Consider the following 11,320-nt stretch of genomic DNA (forward strand, 5'->3'; position numbering starts at 1 on the left):
TTTTCACAATGGGGCTACAAGGCAGGCATTACAAACGAAAAACTAACACCCAGAAAGCCAGTTACATACCAGGAGATGGGAGGGCAGCAACTTGAAACCAACTCTACTGCTAAGGCCTAGGCTCTCTCAAGTACAACCTGGAAGACATGAGTAAGCATGGAGATGGAGATGAGAATGAGGTGTTGGGGCACCTGCCTGGGACATGATGCGTCAGGAATGGAGGGATATGAAGGTGGACAAGATTCTGGAGGGTGGAAGAGTATGGTCATGAGGCCTTGGCATTGTGGCTTCTAAGAAGAGCCCTGATAAGCTAAACTGCCTGGCAATGTCTGACGTTGCCAGTTTAGCTGCCCAGGCATGTCTGCTAGCTAAATCTAAATCCTGGGCCTGAGGCCAATGTCCCCACAAATACCCACAACTCTGCTGCACAACCATATTCAGAGTCCTGCACTTACTCAGCCTCTGCTTGCTGAGCAAGCAGACACTACCTCTCTTGAGTACAAGCCTCCAGGAAGTTCCTAATGTATATCAAGGCAGGAATATCCAAATTATATTACAAGGCCAGGCACAGTGGCTCACATCCAGGATCCCAGCATTTTGGGAGGCTGAGGCAGGTGGATCACTTGGGACCAGGTGTTTGAGACCAGCCCGAGCAACATGAAAAAACCCTCTACAAAAAAAAAAAAAATAGCCAGGCATGGCAGCATGCACCTGTAATCCTGGCTACTCAGGAGGCTGAGGCAGGCGGATCAACTGAGCCCAGGAAGTTGAGGTTGCAGTGAGCCATGATGGCACCACTGCACTCTAGGGTGCGTAACAGAAGGAGATCCTCAAAACAAACAAGCAAACAAACTAACATAGTATATTAGAAGATAAATAAATATGGACTTGTGTGGACAAGAGTGTCTGTGTACCTCAGCCTCTCCTGAGAGGTGCCTCTTCTCCCACCCACCTTCCAGGGGCCTTCCCCTACAAAACCTAAACACAGAAGGCAGCCAATGAAAGGGACCAAGAGGCAGATTCATGAGATAAGCCAAGGAAAGCCCAGGTCCAGGAGCCCATAGAATCAAGAGAATATTCTCAGACAGTAGCAAAACAGGAGGACTGTTCAACACAGCTAAATGCATGCAAAAGAACATGGTCATCCCCTGCACGCCCTTCTCTGGAGCTCCTTAGACTAGAAGTTGATTTCTTCTGGACAAGAAAGACACAGGACATGGGGTGAAAATAATTCCAGCAAAAGAAAGCTAAATACACCATCCCATGTTTGCAAAACACAGGAAAGGTAGCGAGGGTATGGAGAACCAAGGATAAAGGTAGGATGCCCTTTTCTGGTAAACTGCATGCCAAACAAAGGTGAGGGGCCAGAATTAGCTCATTAGCAGGGAACTCAGGGCAAGAATACCCTGCCCTCTGTTCTGTCCTCACCTGAATCTCTGGGACGAAGCCAACTTGACACCTCCCTAAATGGTTCTAGAAACAGAAGAGTTCATCCCTTGCCCGGGGAAGGGACTTCTAGGTGTTCAGTTCTAATCATATATTTTATGCACGCGTAGAGACATTCAGATACATAGCCCCCACCCTGTTTCTGCTCTGCAGACTGAGATAAGGCTTTACAAAATTTCACAAGAAACTGGAATTTGTTGCCCTTCTTTTCCATCTCCCCTTAGCCAGCTCCACTTTTCCTCGGATGTGACGGAGACTCGTAACCAGCTGGACAGCATACATCCCAGAGCTGGAGGGGGGCACAAGCGACCCTGACTCACCTGCCTGTGCTCAGGGAGGGAAGGAAACCTGTGAAACCTGGAAATCCCCTCTGGGGGAGGTGTGGCCAGCTCCTAGGCACCACCTCCGCAGAATTTCTCCAATCATAATAACAAGAAGGAAAACAAGCAGTTATCCAGTGCTTTCTCTATGCCAGCCATCAGGCTGCACAAGTATTATGTCGTTAAAAGCTCCCAACAGCCTTATGAGCTGGGCACTGTCATTCTCCCCACTTTGTGGATAAGGAAATAGAGCAGTCGCATAAATTGGTCTGGGGTCACCCTTGGTTTCCCATTGGAGTGTAGGCTTCCTGAGGTTAGAAGTTGTTTTTATGGGCTGGGTGCGGTGGCTCACGCCTGTAATCCCAGCACTTTGGGAGGCTGAGGCGGGCGGATCACCTGAGGTCAGGAGTTCAAGACAAGCCTGGCCAACATGGTGAAAACCCGTCTCTACTAAAAATACAAAAATTAGCCGGGTGTGGTGGCAGGCACCTATAATCCCAGCTACTCGGTAGGCTGAGGGAGGAGAATTGCTTGAACCCGGGAGGCAGAGGTTGCAGTGCCACTGCACTCCAGCCTGGGTGACAGAGTGAGACTCCCTCTCAAAAAAAAAAAAAAAGAAGTCGTTTATATGATGCTTTGGGAGTGATATCAAGAACGTAAATGCTGACTGACCAACTGAAAGATTCGAAGCACCATGGGTATTTAATAAATGTTATTACTGATCGCTATTCAAAAATCATTAATATGATTTTACATGTCTCAGGAAGCAGTACCACAAATAATTCTGAAGTTACTATATCAATAACAAATTATGTAAGTGACAAAATTGCATTTGTTCACAAGGCTAGAAATAAAGCCTATTTGTTTTCAGGAGTGTGGACCTTATTTGTTTTTGTTGATAAGAAGGATAAGCTGTTCTGGTATAAGTAACGATATTTAATTGCTATTACCTAGTATCAAATCAGTGCAAAAGGAAAAATCACAGGTCACGAGATATATGGCAGAAGTTAGAAGAATGTAAGGGAATTAAATGAATTAAAGGCTGCTTCTGTGACTCAATTAATTGAATGATATTGAAAAGAGAAGGTAGAAAGCTGGATTCCGGGCTGATTTTCAGGAGCCTAGTTGTAAATAATGAGGCCATCCCTTGGATGTGTACATGACACCAACACCTCATAGCCTCCACAGGAGCAGGGTTCATCTCCTCCTCCCAGTACCTGCAACAACAGAACCAACACAGAGACACCAGCAAGCATTTCCGCAATCACAAACCCCACCTTTCTCTTATCATGCTGTTTTACCTTTCTTTTCCCTATATCCTTACCTTCTTACATTTTAAATCTTGTTTTTCTGTAAGCTGCTTCAAATCCTACCTGAATAAGGCAGGGTATCAGAAAATCAATACATTCTTCAGGAACTTAACCAAAGGGAATTTCCTGTGAGCAGCACATGGCCTTGACTTTGCCCCTGGAAAGGTGTCCTCATCACATCATTGTCAGACCACCGCAGGAACCCACAGCTCATCCTGCCTGTTCCAATTCATGTCTCACTCATTAAACCATCCTGTTTGTTTGTTTGTTTGTTTGTTTGTTTTCTACTGAATCCTCTGGTTAAACAGCAGGAGCAATGCAGTCAAATGTCTTGATAAAATGTTCACAACCTTCCGTGAAATTTCTAAGTGTAGCTATACAGGATGGAGGAAAAGCCACTGTTTCCAGTTACTGACCTGGGCGGACTTAGTTTTCTTCAGGGTTCCTGCAGTGGGTTTCCTCTCAAGCAGTGAGTTCTTACCTCTCAAAGGAAGAAGCCACACTGGCCATGTAAAGAGAGTGTCCAAACCTTCCTCTTCCGCAGCTGGAGATACTTCCCAGTTCCTCTTCTGTTTGGGGACTGGGAAGCTCTGAGTCCCAACTTCTCTTGTCTGATTTCACTTTCTCACCCACCAACCCCTGTTCTCACTCAACCACGAAGTGCCCTCAACACTGATCTCTGCCTAAAAATGACTGAAATCAATGTTCAATTTTGGGGGGAAGACTGATTCTAATGTTGGGAAGAGGAGCTTAAAAGATCCGACCTCCCACTCAGTAAGAAAGGGGTCCCTGAACACCTTTCTTGAGACATAACTTCCCTACTCCCACTTAAATGCTAGCAATTCTTGCTTTTTGCCACAGTGAGGCAAGGCATTTCTGGAAATTATGCTGCAAAGTAAATCTTTTTAGATCTCCAGTTTCAAGACTCCAGTTTTAGGCACCTAGATAGGTGCCAAGTTTTCATTTTGTTAAATAAGGATATTTAAAAAATAAACAGGTGCCCCGTTCTGCGCGGTCACACCGAGCCAGCGCCTAGGTCTGGAACTGGACCACAGCACCTTAGCTTCTTCATCCACCACCTCCCAACCATGGACCCCTGGAAAGTGAACGCACTTCGGGCTTTTGTGAAAATGTATAAGCAGGATCCAAGCATTCTGCACATCGAGGAAATGTACTTCCTGAGGGAGTGGGTGGAGAGCATGGGGGGTAAACTACCACCTGCTACTCAGAAAGTTAAATCAGAAGAAAATACCAAGGAAGAAAAACCTGATAATAAGAAGGTGGAGGAAGACTTAAAGGCAGACGAACCATCACGTGAGGAAAGTAATCTATAAACTGATAATGAAGGTGTGACTGAACCAGACCCTGATGCCCCTAAGAAATGGGAGATGAAAATGCAGAGATAATGGAAGAGATGATGGATCAGGCAAATGATAAGAAAGTGACTGCTATTGAAGCCCTAAATGATGGTGAACTGCAGAAAGCCATTGACTTATTCACAGATGCCATCAAGCTGAATCCTCAGTTGGCCATTTTGCACGCCAAGAGGGCCAGTGTCTTCGTCAAATTACAGAAGCCAAATGCTGCCATCCGAGACTGTGACAGAGTCATTGAAATAAATCCTGATTCAGCTCAGCCTTACAAGTGGTGAGGGAAAGCACATAGACCTCTAGGCCACTGGGAAGAAGCAGTACATGATCTTGCCCTTGCCTGTAAACTGGATTATGACGAAGATGCTAGTATAATGCTGAAAGAAGTTCAGCCTAGGGCACAGACATTGCAGAACATGGGAGAAAGTATGAGCAAAAACGTGAAGAGCAAGAGATCAAAGAAAGAATAGAAAGAGTTAAGAAGGCTCGAGAAGAGCATGAGAGAGCCCAGAAGGAAGAAAAAGCCAGAGGACAGTCAGGAGTTCAGTATGGCTCTTCTCCAGGTAGACTTCCTGGGGGAATGCTTGGAACAGGAGGGGGCATGCCTGGGACAGCCGGAATCCCTGGACTCAGTGAAATTCTTAGTGATCCAGAGGTTCTTGCAGCCATGCAGGATCCAGAAGTTATGGTAGCCTCTTCCAGGATGTGGCTCAGAACCCAGCAAATATGTCACAATACCAGAGCAACCCAAAGGTTATGAATCTTACCAGTAAATTGTCAGCCAAATTTGGAGGTCAAGCGTAATGTCCTTCTGATAAATCAAGACCTTGCTGAAGGAAAAGCAACCTAGATCACGTTATGGATGTCGCAATAATACAAACCAGTGTACCTCTGATCTTCTCATCAACGGAGCTGGGGTGCTTTGAAGATAATCCATATCCCTCTCCCCCAAATGCAGCTGAAGCATTTACCGTGGTTTGCCATTCATTCAGATAATGTTTTCCTACTAGGAATTACAAACTTTAAACCCTTTTTAAACCTTAAAAATATTTAAAACAAATTTAAAGGGACTGTTAATTCTTATATTTTTCTTTATTAATCATTTTGGATTTTTTTCTTTGAATTATTGGGCAGGGAAGATACTTATGTATGGAAGATTATTGCTCCAATTTGAGTGAAATAAAAGTTTATTAGTGTGAGGCAAACATAAAATAATAAATAAATAGGTGAAGGAAGGGAAAATCTACCATCTATAATCTACAATGATCATAGTTTCATAAAAGAAAGAACAGCAAAACATCAGAAAGCTATAATGTCAAAATAAAAGGCAGGACTTTAAACCAAATCAATGTTTCTTTCTTTTTAAAAATGTCATAATTTTGCCCTCATCTCTGTCATTCCATGAAAACAGGTAAACAGTTGATCAAGATCATTGCCAACCTACAATTTGGCAATGATTGCTATAAAGCAGGGGTTATTTTCACAGAAGGCCTTGTGACCTGGAGCAGCTCAACCACCCAACCCCAGTCCACTGACCCCAGCAGGCCAACAAGGCAACACAAGTAAAGCACAGTGCAGATCCAGTTGTGCTCTTGACACGCAATTTTGGATTAAACGAAGACACAAATATGATCAACAAAAAGTCTTGAGCAAAGACAGAACAATTAACTATTGCTGTGATAAACTTCTCTCCAAGTTCTATCAAATGTAAGTAGATGAGGCACGTGTCCCACACATACAACAAAATATACACACGGCATATTAAAATTAAAATGTGCTGTATCTGGAATACATCTGAATCTGAAATGCTAAGCAGAGTACACATGTATTCCCTAGGTAGTAGAGCTGTCCAGTGGAGAGAATACCCAGCCAGTGGGAAGGAGGCTGGGATCTGGCCCTGACTTTGTCACTAAGTGGTTCTTGAGCCTGGGGCAAGTTGTTTAATTTTTCTGTGCTCAGTTTTCTCAGACATAATTAAGGGAGTTAGATTAAAATTATCTCTTAGGGCCAGTCCTGCTTGAAAATGCTTAACCTAATACATAACAGCGTGTTCCCTCTCTCTGAGAATTTGTAAGGCCTCGGGGAAGGAGAAGAATGGTAAGCATCTTCTCAAAAGCTGACCATGGGCTATCCCTAAAGCACAGGGACTCTCACTTTGGGCTATTCAAAGGCATAACACCCACAATGCTGAACCAAAGAGCCAGAGGCACAACCCAATTAGCTCATAAATCAACATGTGTGGACTTAAGCATCCATTGTGGGTCAACAAATGAGAGTAAAACTTCTCCAGCTACCCCCAGCTCCCTGGTCACCCTTGTCCCTCGAGTTAACACAGATACTTGCCATCGGTGGTAAAAAACTTCTCTTAGAGTGTTGACTCTGTGGCATGCATGTTACATGCATTACCTCTTTTAAACCTTAACACAATCCTACAAGGTTGGTCAAAGTCTCTCCATAATACGGATAAGAAAACTGAGGCTCAGGTAGGTTAAGTACAGTCCAAGGTTACAATGTGAGGAGCAGGATTCCAATGGAGGCCTCTTGGACTCTAACATTTGCGCCCCTTCCTCATGTTCACCATATTGCATCCGTCACACCGCTGACATGCCCAAGAGACATATCAAAAACCCCAGGGCCCCTCAGACAAATGATCCCTGCATCCATCAGCATTCGTGTCTGGTCAATTTCAGAGAATCTCCCATTAGACTTTGACCTTGGAAAGCCAACTGCTTTCTCCTCTCTGACAGCTCTCCTTCCCAGGGAGACCAACAAGCCATTGAAGCACCCACCAGACTTTCTACAGCATGAAGAGCCTCTGCATATAAAGCTGTGGGCAGACGGGCAGGCTTGGGGTGCACAGGGCAGTCACGGAACCTAGCTTTTCCAACTTTGATTAGTCTGGCATTTAATTCTAACCTGGTTTACTCAAACCAGCTGCTAAACGCTTGCTATTCAAAGTGTGGTCCATGGATCAGCAACTTCCTGGTATCACCCAAGAGCCTGTTAGAAATGAGGAATCTCAAGCCCCATATCAGACACACTGAATCTGTGTACTAGCAAGATGCTTCCGGTGACTTGAACACGCATGCATGTTCTAAAAGCTCCATCCAAGAATCACTGATGGGGCTTTTTGAAAGTATGAATTTCCAGGAACTACAGTCCAGAATTGTAGAAAAGGGGCTGAAGAAATACAAGGAGGCCCCAAAAATGTGTATTTTATTTCAAAACTTGTTTTCTTTTGGTCCCCTGTCCTCAAGAAAAATCAAGTCCTTTCCAGCTTGATTCAAAGAACAATTTTGTTTTATGAACAGCTGTCCCTATACCCGTAGGGCTATAGGCCAGTAGACACACCCCCCTCCCTAGAGGACATGCCAGTGTCCTCACACAGGCCCTCTCTGTGGCTGAGCCCCATCTTGCAGAAAATGCATGGAACAATTCTACATAAATCAGAGTGTTCCCTTCTCAGTCGTTTCCCATCCCCCAATCCCATGTCCCCCAGTTCATAAGGAGATTAGACCATCATCCCCATATCAATAGTAGAACTCCTATATTTTATTTTCTACCATCCTGATCTGTATAAATTTAGGAAAGAGGGAAGAAGAAAGGAAGGAAGGTAGAAAACTAATTAACATTTGTTAAAAATTTATACTATATATCAGGCCCACCCTGTTCCCTAAAATGGTTTTGGGGTTTGTTTTGTTTTCTTTTTTGAGATGGGGGTCTCAATATGTTGCTCAGCCTAGTCTCAAACTCCTAAGCTCAAGTAATTCTCCTACCCCAACCTCTCAAGTAGCTGAGACTATAGGGGCACACCACCAGACCCAGCTCAAAACAGCTTACATACACTTTTCACTTAATATACATAAAAGTATGTAAGATTGATATTATTGCCTTAATTTTAGAAGTGGAGACTAAAGCTCAGATAGTTTAAAAACTCTCCCAAAGCAAGGATTCTGAACAGAACCCAATACTAAAGTCCTGTCACATTATTTCTGCTACCCCAACTTGCCTACATAGCATATTATGTAAATAAAAATTTGTTGAGATATGATTCACATACCATAAAATTCAATTTGGTAGTTTTTAGTATATTCACAAGGTTGTGAAACCCTCCCCACTATCTACCTCCAGAACATTTCCATCATCCCCAAAAGAAACCCCAAATCAATGAGCAGTCATAGTCATTTCCCATTCCCCGCACCATCCCTAGTCCCTGGCAATCACTTTGTGTCTCTATGGATTTGCTTCTTCTGGATATTTCATAGAAATGGAAGCATACAATATTTGGCCTTTTGTGTCTGGCTTTTTTCACTTAGCACAGTCATTTCAAGGTTCATCCATGTTGTCGCATGTATCAGTACTTGATTTATTTTTACAGCTGAACAACAGTCCATTATAAGAACATACCACATTTTGTTTATCCTTTCATAAGTTGATGGACACTTGGATTGTTTCCACTTTTTAGCTATTATGAATAATGCTCCTATAAACATTCATGTACAAGTTTTTGTGTGGACATACATTTTTAATTCTCCTGGGTATATACCTAGGAGTGGAGTTCCTGGACCATATAATAGTAAGTCTATGTTTAGCTTTCTGAAGAAATGCCAAACTGTTTTCCAAAGTGGCTACATCATTTTATATTTCCACCAGAAATGAATGAGAGTTCAACTTCTCCATATCCATGCCAACTCTTATTATTATCTGTCATTTTGATAGCAGTAATTCTAGCTGTAAAGAGGTATCTCACTCAAGTTTTGATTTGCATTTTCCTAATAACTAATAATATTGAGCATCTTTTCGCATGCCTATTGGCCATTTGTACATTTCTTTGGAGAAAGTATTCAAATCTTTGCCCATTTTTAAATTGGAACATTTGTCTTTTTGTTGTTGAGTTGTATTCTTTATATATTCTAGAAGCTAGGCCCTTTTCAGATATATGATGTAGATTATCTTGTCACTTTTTTTTTTTTTTTTTTGAGATGGAGTCTCACTCTGTTGCCCAGGCTGGAGTACAGTGGTGCAATCTCAGCTCACCGTAACCTCTGCATCCCAGGTTCAAGCAATTCCCCTGCCTCAGCCTCCTGAGTAGCTGGGATTACAGGCACATGCCACCACGCCTGGCTAATTTTTGTGTTTTTAGTAGAGACGAGGTTTCATGATGTTCTCCAGGCTGGTCTCGAACTCCTGACCTCAGGTGATCCACCCTCCTTGGCCTCCCAAAGTGCTGGGATTACAGGCGTAAGCCACCGTGCCCAGCCCTTTTCACTTTCTTGACAGTGGCCTTCAAAGAACAAAGGCTTTTAGTTTTGAAGTCCAATTTATCTATTTTTTCTTTACTTATTTTTGCCTCAGGCATCATGTCTAATAAACCATTGCCTAAACCAAGATTATGAAGATTTATACCTATGTTTTTTCCTAAGAGTTTTATAGTTTTACATTTAGGCCCTTGGCTCACCTTGAGTTAATTTTGTATATGGTATGAGTAGGGCTCCAACTTTATTCTTTTGCATGTGGATATTCAGTTGACCCAGCACCATTTATTTCCCCATCGAGTTGTCTTGTTACCCTTGTCAAAACCCAGCTAATAGTAAATGTGTGGGTATGTTTCTGAAATCTCAATTCTATTTCACTGATTTATATGTCTATCTTTATGTCAGTACCACACTATCTTGATTACTGTAGCTACACAGTAAGTTTTAAAATTGGGAAGTGTGAGTCCTCAAACTTTGTTGAGTTTTGTTTGTTTTTCAAGATCATTTTGACTATCCTGAGTGTGTTGTTATAGTTTTCCGTATACAAGTCTTGCATTTTTTTTGTTAAATGCATTCAGATGACCTATCTTCAAGTTCACCAATACTTTCTACTACCAGTTCAAATATGCTGTTGAGTTCTTCTAGTGACTTTTTAAAATTGTAGTTATCGTACTTTTCCATTGCAGAAATTTCTATTTGGTTCTTTTTATCATTTTTATCTCTTTATTACTATTCTTTATTTGGTGAGACATCAATCTCATACTTTCCTTTAATTCTTTAGATATGATTTCTTCTAGTTCCTTGAATATAATTATAAAGCTGAGTTAATATCTATGTTCAGTTAAGTTCAGTGTGTGGGCCTCCTCAGGGACAGTTTCTGTTTACCTGGGATGTTTTTTTTCTTCTGTATAAGCCATATTTTCTTGTTTATTTGTGTATCTTATAATTTTTCTTCAAAACTGAACATTTAAAAAACATGAAGCCAGGCAAAGTGACCTTATGCCTGTAATCCCAGCACTTTGGGAGGCTGAGGCGGAAGGATTGCTTACACCTGGGAGTTCAATAACAGTCCAGAGAACATAGCAAGACCCTGATTCTACAAAAACTATGAAAATTAACCAGGTGTGATGACACATGCCTATAGTCCCAGCTACTTGGGAAGCTGCGGCGGGAGGATCACTTAAGCCCAAGAATTTGAGGCTGCAGTGAGCTATGATTGCACCACTTCACTTCAGCCTGGGCAATAGTGAGAACCTGTCTCAAAAAAATAAATAAATACACACACACACACACACACACACAATGTGACAACTTTGGACACCAGACTCCCTTCTCCTCCCTGAGTTTGTTTTTGTTGCTGTTCGTTGTTCTTTTTTTTATTGTTGTTGTTGCTGCTGTTTCCTGACTTTCTTTTTTTTTTTTTTTTTTTTTTTTTTGAGGCGGAGTCTCGCTCTGTCGCCCAGACTGGAGTGCAGTGGCCAGATCTCAGCTCACTGCAAGCTCCGCCTCCCGGGTTTACGCCATTCTCCTGCCTCAGCCTCCCGAGTAGCTGGGACTACAGGCGCCCGCCACCTCGCCCGGCTAGTTTTTGTATTTTTAGTAGAGACGGGGTTTCACCG

General features: G+C 42.6%; 1 pseudogene; it reads left to right on the forward strand.

The window, feature by feature from the left end:
• Positions 1-4,164: 4,164 nt before the first annotated feature.
• LOC104677363 lies at positions 4,165-5,250 on the forward strand (annotated as a pseudogene).
• Positions 5,251-11,320: the final 6,070 nt, after the last annotated feature.

Source organism: Rhinopithecus roxellana, chromosome 15, assembly GCF_007565055.1.
Source record: "Rhinopithecus roxellana isolate Shanxi Qingling chromosome 15, ASM756505v1, whole genome shotgun sequence".
Classification (NCBI taxonomy): Eukaryota; Metazoa; Chordata; class Mammalia; order Primates; family Cercopithecidae; genus Rhinopithecus; species Rhinopithecus roxellana.